This window comes from Nelumbo nucifera, chromosome 1 (assembly GCF_055504915.1).
Source record: "Nelumbo nucifera cultivar China Antique chromosome 1, China Antique-T2T, whole genome shotgun sequence".
In the NCBI taxonomy this organism is placed as follows: Eukaryota; Viridiplantae; Streptophyta; class Magnoliopsida; order Proteales; family Nelumbonaceae; genus Nelumbo; species Nelumbo nucifera.
Window position 1 is genome coordinate 75,371,476 of NC_142649.1, and position 14,588 is coordinate 75,386,063.

Consider the following 14,588-nt stretch of genomic DNA (forward strand, 5'->3'; position numbering starts at 1 on the left):
ATTCATTTACAGATTTGTTGTCACCATATTTTCTTTATCCATCGGACAATCTTGGTGCAGTACTGGTATCATTATTGCTGAACGGAGAAAACTATCCAACTTGGAGATGTGCAATGATCAACACTCTTAGTGCGAAAAATAAGATTAGATTCATGGACAGAATGATAAGCAAGCTGGATATCACTGGACTGATAGAATTGAGAGCCTGATCAAAATGCAACTACATGGTGGTCTCGTGGTTGTTCAATGCCCTAGCATGAGAACTACACCTGAGCGTTGCCTACATTGGAACCGCAATAGAAATCCGGCACGACCTAGAGCAAAGATTTTCTTAGGGCAATGCTCCACGCGTTTTTCATTTGAAGCGCAAAGTGGTTGTTTTGAGTCAAGAAAATCTCTCTATTTCATCATACTACACCGAAATGAAAGGGATTTGGGATGAACTCTCTGTTTATACTCCAATCTCAACCTACGCTAGCTGCAGAGCAAAAGATCTCACCGCAGCATGCTTGTGGATGATGCAATCAAGGCAGCTATAAAATATTATGAAACTAAGGAGCTAAGTTGGGGGCAAATGCTGAGGCTACAACAATTGAGAAGGTAGCTAATGCTTGTTGAAGGAGGAGAGAGAGAGAGAGAAAAGAAACTGAAGCAGAATTGGTGGAATATAACAAAGGGTAAAATGGTAATCTATTAACACCGTTAATATGTTTAATATGTTCAACATGAAGTTACTGACATGGGGTTCTTTGGAAGTTTTGAAAAGTTATGGTGAGTTTAAGAGAAATGCTAAAAAGTGATGGTGAGTTTTAGACAAAAAAACCTATTCTAAAATATATGATTGGTCATTTGAACAATTTGAGAAATTTGGATTTTTGAAAATTGAAATGCAAAAATTTTATGAATAAATTATAGTTGATTAGTTATTTTTTTCTTGGATGCTAAAAGCCTAAAATTTGTTATTTATAGACAAGGTTTAAAATTTTGATATGATACGCCCGATATGGGGCGTATCGTGTCAAATCTTTGAAAAATAGATATAGGATACGCATTGAAATCTGGTGTCTCATCCTTTTCCATGTGTATAGGACCCTATTGGGGGTGTATTGAGGCATTTTGGGGGCATACCAAGGGTGTATCATGGCGTATTGTAGCATATATATTGACGAAAAATATACAACCAAAAATTGGAAAAAAAAATAAAGGGGGAAAACAACCTTCTTTTCTCTGAAATAAGGCTTATTTCACCCCCTAAATAACTCTAAAACTCCAAACCTCATTCCTAGAGTGCTAGATTTGCAAGAAAAAAGTGTGACTCGTTAAATGTTTTTGAAGATTTTTCAAAATTTGAAGAAATATGGCAAAAATAGGTAAACTTTTTCAATTTTTTATAATATCTTGTGAATTCTTTTTTTTTCTTCAATGTTGAAATTTATGTTTACATTCAAAATCACATTTTTTTTTGTGTTATCAATAGATTTATGGAAATTTCATGAAGATATTTGGGGAAAATATAAATTAACAAAAATTTGAAAATGTAATTTTTTTCTTTGCCTATAAAGACTAAATATGTTTTAGATCTGTGGATTTATTTATCATATCCATAGAGCAATTGAAATTTCTTCTTTAATATAATTTTTTGACTTTTTATCTTTTTAGAATTAAAAAGTAAATAATAATTAATTATATTTTATCATTTGATCACAACAATTGAAGATATTATAATTCTATGGATGATCTATCATATCCACAAACCAATTGAAATATCTTCTTTAATAATTATTTATTATTTATTTTTATATTTTTAGAATTAAAAAATAAATAAATAATTAATTGGTTAAATTTTCTCAAAAAATAAATAAATAATTAATTATATTTTATCATTTGATCATAATGATTGAATATATTATAATTCTATGGATGATCTATCATATCCACAAAGAAATTGAAAATTTTTCTTTAATAACTATTTTTTGAATATATTATATAATTTTTATTTATTTTTTATAATTTTTTGAAATAAATAATAAATAATAAATATTTAAATAATAATATGTGCTCACTTATAAGTTGTGCCAATGTGTGTTTTATGGTTGGATAAGAGAGTTGGGCTTTTCCCATTCCATAAAATATTAAAACTTAAGAATTATAATTTATAAATTATAGTTAAACATAGGATTTTTAATGAAATTATAATTAATTACAATATATTTCTTCATAAAACCATTAAAATATATTAATTTAATGTATATACACCTGATTGAGGTCTTATATTGAGTGTTGTTGATGTATTTTTATGATTTATTAAAGTATTTATAGTGTTTCCAAGCATATTTATACGTATCTTAGTTTTTCTCCGATACACATGCATATCCAAGGTGTATCCCGATACCTCTTAAAATTGGCTTTATGATACACTTGGCATTTCCGATACTTCGAACGTTGCTTATAAACAGTGGTGTAGTTAGGAATTTTTTATAGTGGAGTCATACAATAAATTAAAACTTCATAAATGTCATTTTTTTTTTTCAATTTTCAACCTACCAAGTCACAGTTTACGAAGGCCATTGTGCCCGTTTTGGAGGGTTCAAACACAGTGACTTCTATCATTATGTGAGCCAAGAAACCCAGAAAATCGTGAAGCCCTATTAGGTAAAATCTAAAAATTTGAAAATAGGCATAAATGGGCCTGACTTTCTAGTGAAGCTATCATAGGTATATTCTTGGAAACAGTTTTGTGGAAAGTCTTTGGCATCGATGCCATATTCAGAGAAAATGACACCATGTAGGTGCCACATCAGAGAAAGCGGTGCTTCAAACAATGCCTTCTTGTTTGGTACCATTTTTCTAGAAAAAACGTTGCTCCAGACTACGCTTTGGAAATCGGGAAAGTGTGGTATGGAGCAATGCCAAATTCTAGTGGTGCAATGATGTGGCATCATCCTAGATATTGGATAATATGGATCAATGTTGAAAGCATTGCTGCCAGCACTGGTACCAAAGAAAATTAGTGTTGTTTTCTCAGAAAATGCCTATGTGGCAGCACCGATTTGAAACAAAAAATAAGAGAAAACAATGCTTACAATGCCACATACCTAGCACTATTTTTGTGAGAAAATGGTGCGATGTTCCTAGCATTGATGCCAAACACCTACTTTGTCAATGCAGCTCAACCACTGCATGAACCCTCCCAAATGGGCTCTTTATATGGTCTAAAAGTCAATTTGTCTAAAGTCCCAATAAAATGCCTAAGTGGAACACACACTTATATTTTTATTTAACTTTACTGGGGTTAATATGAAAAAATGGGCAGAAAAACTTGAAATAATATATAACCTTCATTTTTTTAAACTTTAGTGGGACAATTGACCCCACTCAAATTCATGTAGCTCCACCCCTGCTTATAGACTTATATTTTATGAATTCGGATTTGGTCCTCACAAGATCGTGCTCACACCATCCTCACAGCCACTTGCAATTGTGCATTGGGAATATCTTCTCATAAATAAAAACATAAAGTATGAAGATATTCCCAATGCATGACTATAAAAGGGTGTGAGGACAGTGTGAATACAATTTTGTGAGGACCAAATCTGATCTCCTATTTTATGGATGTGTGTAAATTATATCATTTAATCTTAATTCTTTTTATTATTTATAAAATTTAATTATTATTTTTTTTTTTATTTTTGATGCCTTGTTTCACCTTGAGGCTTATAGCTTATGCCTCACCTTTTAGAGCCACTACGCCTCAACTATATCTTTGGTCTTTTAAAACCTTGTCAGCAATGTCTTCTTTTGTTCTTCTATTACCGTTTTTATAATCTTCCTTTCAGGCTAGATAGCAACTAGGAGGTGGATAAAAAACAATCAGAGTAAAATGAAAAGTGTAGGATTGATAGAACTTTGCAGAATAGACATGGATTTAGATATGTTAATTTGTAATCAAACTTGTTGATTCTGTAGATTTAGGGGTGTCAACGGTATTTGAAAATCCGATTTCGAATTCGAGATTCGACATAATCGAATTGAATTCGGATAATTTGAATATCTAGTCGGTCGAATTCGGATATCCTATTCATACCGAATAGCTAATTGGATTTGAATTGTATGACCTAATTTGATTTGATAAATATCCGAATTTGACTGATTATTTAATTCTTATATATAATATATAAAATTTTTAAATGTTTTATATAATTATATATAATAATTAACTTATATAAATAATTTATATATTTATATACTTTATATAAATAAAATATTTATTTTGTATATTTATTAATTGCCTAAAATAATTAATTAGTCGAATTCAAATTAAATAGAATATTTAAATATTTAATCGGATTGATATTGTCTGATCTGATTCGAATTCGACCCGTTTACACCCCTATGTAAATCCTGTTGGACTGGTCTTGTTCATATTGGAACTCAGGCCTGCACAATACTGGTCTGGACATGCAACCAAATTGGGTTAGGGGCTGGATAAGGTTCTTAATTATTGGACTTTTTAGTTAATATTCCTCGACTAATCTGAATGCAGTATGCTTGTAACATCAATTTTATCTCTCAATTATTGTACAAGATTATGAAATTAATTAAGAAAGAAGCAAATAGAGCTGATGTTTGACTAGTTTTTTTCATGGTTTTCAAAACCAGATTGGATTGGACAGTGGGATTGAAAAAATCAGAAACTGATCATCGGTTCCGTTTTACTCCAGAATCGTTTTTATGGCCAAAATCCCTTGATTTGGTCAGTAAACCGTTGATTCAGATGGTCAAACCGTTCAAATACGTCCAGCAGTTTTTGGCCATTTTTTTTTATTTTTTTGTCAGAACGGGCCATCCATTCTATTCAAATGATCAGACCGTTCAACCGGGAACTGGACCCCTGAACGGGGGTTAGGTTTTAAAAACCTTGGGGTTGCAACAAGAGAGTATTTTTACTACTTTCTTTGGATTTCCCGAGCCACATCCAACCCAAATATAGTTACAAAGGCCAAAAAGAGAACACGCCATTGGGTGTAGATGTGCTAGGGCTTAAACTTTTTCTCTGGGTGAAGGAAATTTTCCTCCCTCTCAAAAAAGGAAAAAGAAAGAAAAAGACAGTAAGTAAAAATGTTCCAAGAACAACCAAACATGCATCTACTCAATGCAGTTATTAATGTCGTACTACAGAAGCTGGGCTGTAACAAAATTTAAATCCACTGTTGACGAACACTACCAAATTAATCTTACACAGCCAGACAGTCTGCTTTCTTCTCTCCTTCAGTGTTCAAGCTTTGATCAAATAATTGTAAACACTGTTTGCGAGGACATTACTATAAATGCTTAATTAGCTTATATAATATGTTAATATATACCAAGTGATCTTTGGGGAGCTCCCTTTGTTTTCATGTGGCATGGTTTCTGCACTGTACTTCTAAGTTGTCTCTGAAAGCAATCATTTCAGTTCTTTCACAAATTTTCACAGACATAAAAGCCTTCTGCATCGCCACAAAACAAAACCCAATATAGTTAAAGGACTTTTTGTTCTTTTTTGTTTTTTTGATTGACATCCATCTTGGAACAGAACACAAATGAGGGTGCATTTCTCCTTTGCTTTGTTAGATTTCTATCACTTCCGACATGGCATGTTCTAATTAGCAAAAAGCTTAATCTAGTGCTTATTATTAAACCCTGTAGAATTATGCAAGGTTTTAAAACCGGGATCGGACATAAAACCATTTTGGCGGTTCGAATTAGTGGCCCATTGTGATTTAAACAATACAAAGTTAAAATATAATTCAAATAAAAAATGATCAAAAACCATTTTCCTATTTGACGGGTTGATGATTCATTGTTTGAATTAACGAATTGCTGACCAAGTCAACGGTTTTGGCCAAAAACGGTTTTAGGGTGAAATAGAACCAATTACCTGAATGGTTTTCAGGTAAACCGGTTTGACCATTTGGTCCTGTTCGCTTTTCAAATTTTCAAAACTATGGAATTATGTATAGAATTAGGGCTAGCTGTCAATGGGTTCGGCCTAGCTTCGGTCGGAGTAGACTGGTCCCAACATGGCCAGAAAATACTCGGTCCAGTTTGACCCAAATCCTCTAAGGTCTGGAAGTAACTTCCCAAAACTCTAAGCCTATTAGTGATCATGCCCAATATGACCCAACGGTAACAGAGAAATCTTTTCGCTTGGAAATTTGACAATAAACCTGCTAATTCTCTTGTTTTCTCTCCTCGATATATCTTATATAACCCTACCAAATGACAACTTTAGATGTTTTTGTCTGACATTATTACAAGCAAAAAGCGTAAAAACATAACATATATAAAACTTTGGGGGTATCTAATTTGCATAAACACATGAAAATTGGTTTGGACCGGTCTGTACATAGACCCAAAATTTGAGATCTTGTTTCTTTAATCTTGTAAAATATTCGATGTCTTACCTATGGGTTGCTTTTGTTTTGTTGTTTGAAAAAGTGTGAAAAAAGTATTATTTTACACCTTTGAGATTTGTTTTCTTTGTGAAGGTAAAAGCTTTAAAATTTTACTTCCAACTTCCTTGACAGCTAAATAAACATGAATTTCTTGGCATACACGTCCCTCTTAACATTTGGATCACATGGTGAAAAGCTGGGACTCACGGTCCTAAACCAAGGGCTGACGCGGCTCAACATGGCTCGTGGTAAAGAGAAAGGACTGTATCACCACATGATCTGGACTACTTCTTGATATAGAAGGCTGAAGGCCCAATCAAAATGGGAATGACATGGTTAACAACCAGGTCTACTCCTGAGAGCTAGCTTAGCATGACTGACTCATGGGCCATGGCAAAGAGCAAACAAAGCCAGTCCTGAGGACCATGATGGGCCGGCCGGCCGGCCCAGTGAATGGCCCTGTCAGCTGAATTTCTGGGTATACGAGCACAATGGGAATGCACTCATTGGATCAATGTACACTCTTTACTTTGTCATGTCACCTAAAAAAAACCTAGAAAACCCTCCTTGATCATGATGCAGTTTGGAACATATTCCTGACTACTAGTAATAGAATGAGTGCCCAATGTCGCAGCATTTTGTTGGGTTTTGATCTTTGATGAAAGAAAGCGACGGGTCTTTGATGTATTGCAGCAGCCCATAAATTTTTAAAGTGAAATCTGAAGTGTGCCCAACGATTGGAAGAACGGAGAAGCTTTTGTTAATTTGTTTACTTTTATAACTAACATGTCTGTGCCTGTGGACTGTGGTATCAATTCATAAATAGGTCGACAATTTGATGAACAAATCCTTATGGTAAGGAGCCTACTTGTCGTTTGTGATGGATTTACATGCCACAAGCAATCCACCTCATCTTATTTGTGATGTGTGTGGAAGGATGGGTATCCATCAATCACTAAGCCTGTATTTGATTAAGTTAAAAATGCACAAACTAGTCATTTGTTGCAAATTGCAATATCTCCCCATTCTCAATAAGTCATTTAGATGGGTTCCACTGACAATTCATGGGTCGGTGGGTGGGTATATGCTAATTTTTTTTCTTTAATTTAAAATATTTATTATATCTGTCTGCCATGGCCAAATTATGTGCATATGTTATATTCGACAAAAGGCTAGTCGGCTGGGACAGCTGCCTTGGCCCATTGATTGATTAATTGGAGAAATCTATCAAAGGTTTCAGAGAAAGCAATTATTAATTAACAGGCTAAGTAAAGTAGTTGAAACCGTCAAATCACTTTGATTAATTCTATCTTTGATGCTCCAAGTAGTTTTATAGACTAGTTGCAATTGGTCTTATCTTTTTTCTCCTATTTAAGCTAGATTTATTGCTCAAGATCAAGAGCTAATGGTGCATGGCTTGGTGAGACAGGATGTTCATAATATACTTCCCTTGTTCTAAAAAACATCGTCACTTCCATTCCTTTACATTTGCTAGTTGCTACCTAAAAAACAAAACAAATTAAAGATTTTTCTTTGAGTGAAATTATAATTAAAATCAACAGATAAAAGGAAGTGAAAGGTTGAGAGGAAACCATGGTTCATTTGCTAGCTAGCTATCTCTGTATTCTCAGGTTTCAAGTCTCATCTATCCTCCACTTCTACATTTAAAACACTACAAAACATACAGCTTCATCGATCCGGCCATATATACAAACCCACATCTCATCTTCATTAGGATAAAGCCCATCATCTTCAATCCCATTCACCAATATCCATCCGACGCTTGTTAGCAAACACCATCTTTAGCGTTGCCTGAACTACATCCCTTCTGCTCCAATAATAATAATCAAACTCCTCCATCTCCATGCACGTAGATCGAGCCAGAGTGGTAGCTTATTAATCAAAGAAATTAAAGCTAGCATCGATCGATATCGATCCCCCTACTGGGCTACTGGCTACTTTATATAAGCGCCATGAAGACTGAAAGAAGAGGTAACTCGATGCCGGTCTCCCTACCAGCAAATCATGGCATCTTCAACAACCGTCAAGACTCTCTATCAGGCGCGCTTAAAGGATGCCTCGGCAGCCTAGATGGAGCTTGTATAGAGAAGCTTCTCCTTCACTGTGCAGGTGCCATAGAGAGCGACGATGTGACCCTAGCTCAGCAAGTGATGTGGGTGCTCAACAACGTGGCTTCCTCAGTAGGTGACCCTAATCAAAGGCTTACCTCATGGTTCTTAAGGGCACTTATCTGCAGGGTCTCTAGGATTTGCCCTGCAGCCATGAATTTTCATGGCACAACAACGCTTCAGAGGATTCAGACGAGATCGATGACCGTGACCCAGTTAGCAGGGTACGTCGATCTCATCCCCTGGCACAGGTTTGGTTTTCGTGCATCGAATAGTTGTATCTTCAAGGCAGTGGAGGGGTTCCCAAGAGTTCATATCTTGGATTTTAGCATCACGCATTGCATGCAGTGGCCTACACTCATCGACGCCTTGGCAAAAAGGCCTGAAGGTCCTCCCTCGGTCCGAATCACTGTGCCGTCCTGTAGACCGCCGGTCCCTCCCTTGCTTAATGTGTCGAGCGATGAAGTTGGTCTCCGTTTGGCGAATTTTGCCAAGTCCAGGGACGTCCCCTTTGAATTCCATGTGATTAAGGGCTCGTCTTCATGCATAAATGCTTCTGATGATCATCATGATCATATTTCTTTGGGTGAGTACTCCTCCTCCAACTCCAATTTTCACCTTGAATCGCTCATGGCTCAGCTGAGTCCTTCGATGCTACATCTTAGAGATGACGAGGCCTTGGTCATCAATTGCCAAAATTGGCTACGCTATTTGCCTGTTGATCCTGATGATGACCCACGGAGCGGCGCTGCGCGTTTAAAGCCTTTCCGGAATGCATTTCTAGAGATGATCAAGGGCCTGAACCCTTGCATCGTTACTGTGGTTGACGAGGACTTGGATTTGGATGTTTCAAGCAGCCTCATGTCAAGGATTACTACGGCCTTCAATTATCTATGGATACCGTTCGATGCCCTTGAGACTTTGCCCAAGGACAACCCACAGAGAATGGAATATGAGGCTGATATTGGTCATAAGATTGAGAACATCCTGTGTTTTGAAGGGTTGCAAAGGATAGAGAGGTTAGAATCTGGTGTCAAGTTGTCACAACGTATGAAGAATGCGAATTTTATCAGTGTGCCGTTCTGTGAAGACACTGTAAAAGAAGTCAAGTTTTTACTAGATGAACACGCTAGCGGTTGGGGAATGAAGAGGGAAGGAGATATGCTGGTTCTCACATGGAAGGGCCACAGCTCAGTCTTTGCTTCGGCTTGGGTTCCAAGTGGCCAGATTTGAGGACTAAAAGTAAAAGGGCTTGATCATCTGCAGGAGAGGCTGCACTAGTATGTCTTTTAATTTAAGATAGATCGTCTTGCTTGCTTTAATTAATTTTGTGGTCCAATGAAAGAGCTTTGACGACAAAATTGATGAGTGTGTTGTGTTTCTCCTTTGTCAGAGGGCTGCAGAATGGACACAAGACCAAAAAAAAACAGAAGAGCAGGATTATCACTAGCAAAAGTTTCATGCTACGTTTTGTTCTCACCTTTAGCTTGTTTACATGAAAGGAAAAAGAGAGAAATGTACATATTGTCTTTGAGTGAGACAAACCTATCCATTCTGTTGTGCCTCTTTGCAGGCTCATGACTAGTCATCCAAGGTAAGTAAGTCAGTAAGTGCTTGTTTTTGCGTTTACTCTTGATTTTTCCATTCGTTAACGAGCCAAAGCTTTTCTTTATTGCTTAGCTAGCTATCAGTCTATCACCATTACCAATCAGGCTTTGATCTTAACCGGCCAGTTAATTGGAGCTTTAATCAATTACTTTGTGTTTTCTATACGCCAAACCTTTGGTAGTTAGCGGGTTGGTCAGTGTCCCTGTTAGAAGGGACGACCCTGCAACGTAATTCTCCCCAACTCGCATATTTGTTAGAAAGTAAATGAACTTTATGTATTAGGTCTTGAATTTAACAATACTTAAAATTTTACATGAAGGTCTGTCTCTTTTTATCTGCCTTATTAAATGATCGGAAATTTTGTTGTTTATTTGAATTATTTTACTTATTATTTATATATGACAAGAAATAATAGGAAACTAAATTAGATGAAGGTTCTAAATTCAACCGGCCCCTATCCTTGAATGCGGGGAGAGTAGGGTTTGGATTCTCAAAATCCAACCTGCTATAGGTTTTGAGGCAGGTATGGGTTGAGGAGCTTAAGGAGGTGGGTAGGGTCTAGAATTTACAAAGCCCTCCCTCGAATTTGCTCCATTGCCATCCCTAACCATAATCTCAATTCTCAACTTAGCAGGTCATCTTAGTGGACAACGACATGTATCTCAGTATATATATTTTCTTTTTCATTTTAAAATTGTTACTTTTTTAAGGAAACCTAGGTAATTAATGGCAACAAACAAGAATGTTGGAAAAGAATTATAAAAACATATTAAAATACAAAGGTTTCCCTCTCATTAATTTCATGAGTGAATAAAGGCCAAAAAACTTCAGTCCAGTTTGGTAAGTCTTTTTAGAAAAAATTTCTAGCAGTTTAGATGGTCAAAAGATATATTGAACTTTTGGGGTATTGTCTCTCAATCTACTGAACTTTTAAAAATGCATTTAGAGGCTATTTATCATGTGAAAAGACAAGGAAGCTTTAATTGAAGCTTCCTGAAATTTGACATTTTTTTTTATCTTTTTGGGTCTTACCACATGCACCTGTCTTCTAGTCTTACCAATTTTTGGTTACCAAAAAAAATACGAATTTTCAATCTTTCGGTCTTACCAAAACCTAAAAGACTGCATGGAAAAACTTACCAAACACCGTTGATTAATTAGTTGATTTTACAATAGGAAATATATTTTGGATGCCACTAACAATTTAAATTCACTATAAGTTTTTGTTTTTGATTTTTGAGAAACTCATTACAAATTTGAATTCTCCTTGTTAGCTAACTATATGCCTTGCAATGAGATATAGGCTCAGTTTGGAAGGAATACAAATGTAAGTATGTAGAGTGCAAAACCTTATATTTTGTATTATTTTGTATGTATTTGTACTGTACATATTTGTATTTATACTTGATATAGGCGCATATGGTAGGGCCCAGGATTGCTCCACGTGGCATCAACCGAGCTAGATCTTGGCTGTCCATTCCCAACAAGCTCCAACCACTCCAAGGCAAGGTCAAGTATAAATAGGGGTGCTCAGCTCCGGGTAAAGGCACTTTGCTCTTTATTGCTCTCTAGCTTTCTTGCTCTCGAGTGACCTTGTTTGATCCCTCGTCTCAAGCTTGGTCCGACCCCTTTGAGGCGCTTGACTAACTTGATCGTTGGAGTCTCTGCCCCTGGGATAATACCTGGGGCCTTTGATATACTCTCTTATTCTCAGACTGGACACATTGGCCTCGGCTAAGGAAGCAGATTTACCTTGTTGCCCTTGACCCCATCCTTGGCAGCAACAACTGGCGCCGTTTGTGGGAAACACTCTTAAGACTTTCCTAAGTGAATACATAACTCAAATCAATTAAGCTTCTGAAAAATGGCTGATAACCAAGACAATAATTAAAATGCTTAGAACATGGTTACCATGGACCAATTCAGAATGGTCCTCGACAGACTAGACAATATAACTCAGATATTGGACGAGGTGGGGTGCCTAAAAGGAGGCCGCTCACAAGGTGGCCACCTCGTCAGGAGCCAGGGGTAGTTCAATGGGTGCTCTGCTCAGGCGCCAATAGTCCAGCGTCCCCTCAGCCCATGCAAGGCCGACCCCTCAACGTCCAATAGTAGTAGCCATCAGGTGAGTAAACCCCTAGTAAAGACATTGTGCCTCCCTAGCCGAAGGGGAGATGATCTAGCTGGGTCTCGCAACAACCGTCCGAATCGTGATCACTACCAATGCCTAGAGAGCCAATGAGACAAAGGCGGGCACTCTGGTCACTACAATCCTCCTCTGAGGGTTGGAGGCTGACGCCACGCCTCTCCATCACCAATATTAGACCTTTGCGATCTCCTTAATGATTGCCAAGCCCAAAAAGCCCAAGACGTACCAGCGTTTGAGAACTCTAGGAAATGGGCTGACCCATTTCATGTCAAAGAAGACTAGGGCGATGCCCAGGCCCCCAATGATCGGCATCAAGGCGACCTATAGGCACAGATTGGCACCATTGAAGATGAAATCCGACAGGTGAAGGAGGGCCGAGGTGATGCCTCTACTAGTTATAACCCCTCATTTACTAGGATGGACGCATTTACTGATTCCACCACCTTGGAGCCGCTCCCACCTCATTTCAAGGCTTCCACCTTGGAGACATACGATGGAACCACGAACCTAGACGACCACTTGGGGAGCTTTTGGGTAATGCTACTCTACGGGTACTCCGACGCCCTGACGTGCTGAGCTTTCCAATCCACTTTCAAGGGAGGACTGCGTAGATGGTTGTCCTCGGTCCATCAACTCGTGGGAGCAATTTTCCTACCTCTTCCTCTCCCATTTCGTCAACAGCCGATGGTGCCAGAAGACCGTTGTCTCACTTATGTTGATCAATCAGAAGCGTGGAGAGAGCCTCCTAACCTACATCGACCATTTTAAGAAGGAAGAGCTCAAAGTTTGAGACCTCGACCCCTTAGTATCCATGTACGCCGCAATTAAAGGCCTTAGGCCCAGCCTCCTCAAGTGGTCCATCTCCAAGACACCACCCAAGAACAAGGTGGAATTCCTGAAGAAAACATAGAAGTACATCTTCACTAAGGAGGTTGAGGCCAGTGAGCTTCTCTAAGAACCCGAGGCCGACACTAGTCGAGGAGCCTTGGAAAAGAAGAGAAAGGACAGACACGACCGCTGTCATGGCCACAACAACAGTAACGAGGACACCAACAAGAAGCCGTCGGCCCCTTCCTTTAGCAAATACACGCCACTCAACTCCACCCGAACGCATATCCTCATGCAAGTAGGGAAGGAAGACTATATGAAGTGGTCAACCAAGATTAAGAGGAATCCTAAGAGGGAAAACCCAAAGAAGTACTCACGACACTGAGGGCTGCTACAAACTCAATGATGAGATCAAATCCCTCATCCTCTGTGGCTACCTAAAAGATTACATCGAGGGCGACATCGCTACCTCGCCCTTACAGTAGTAGCGACAGACTGGGCCCCAGGCTCATCACCCTCTAGCTGGAGTAATTGGTGTCATCATTGGGGCTCGACATACTTGGAAGTCGTATGCCAAGTAGTTCAATATCCAAAACCAAGTGCCTAAAAAACCGAGACCAGAAGACACCATCACCTTCACTGACGATGACTTACACGTAGTCTCACTGCCCCATGACGATGCGTTGGTAATACCTATCATCATCGCCAACTATGTGGTAAAGAGAAACCTCGTAGACAGTGGCTCCTCAGCTGATATCCTATTCTGCGATGCCTACAAGAAGATACAACTGACACCAGATCAGCTCCAACTTGATGACATGCTACAAGTTGGATTCTCTGAGGTAGTCACCAAGTCCGAGGGGAAGATATCCCTACCCGTCACTATAGGGGTAGAGCCTCGACAAGTTACAAGAATGACCGAGGTCTTGGTCGTGAAGAAAGACTCCTTATATAACGAAATCATAGGGAGGCCGACCCTTCATGCACTTAAGGCGGCCATCTCATCCTATCACCTTGTCATGAAGTTCCCCACCGAACATAGCATTGGAGTGGCTAGGGGAGACCAGCAACTTGCTAGGCAGTGCTACGACACAACGCTAGGGAGCAGGAACTGAGAAGCCTTTCTGCATACTCACTGCTCGAAGACACCTAAGGCCATACTCTCGACCAGGCCCCTAAAGGAGATGAGAAGCCTTGGCCCTCCAACATTTTTCTCGTGAATAGAAGACCTATGCCTTGCACCGGGAGCTCTAATACATCCGGATGTATGATCTATCATTTAAATAAGTCTAGTGGATTTTTTGTGAATAAATTGTGAAAGTTCCTCTCACCTTGGCTCAAATCTTTGGTGTATACATTCTCGTCTCGGATGAACGACCGGCTGCAGCATACAACCTTCACTAAGGTTATATGCTCGGAATGGTCGTCGGCCCAAGGCAC

The 14,588-nt window shown here is 38.4% G+C and overlaps 1 pseudogene across 1 annotated transcript; it reads left to right on the forward strand.

Moving 5' to 3' along the window:
• The first annotated feature begins 7,853 nt into the window (after positions 1–7,853).
• Positions 7,854–10,234, forward strand: LOC104604954 (scarecrow-like protein 32 pseudogene; annotated as a pseudogene). The gene is made up of 2 exons (XR_016085919.1): positions 7,854–9,843; positions 9,957–10,234. The product of XR_016085919.1 is annotated as a scarecrow-like protein 32 pseudogene (transcript).
• Positions 10,235–14,588: the final 4,354 nt, after the last annotated feature.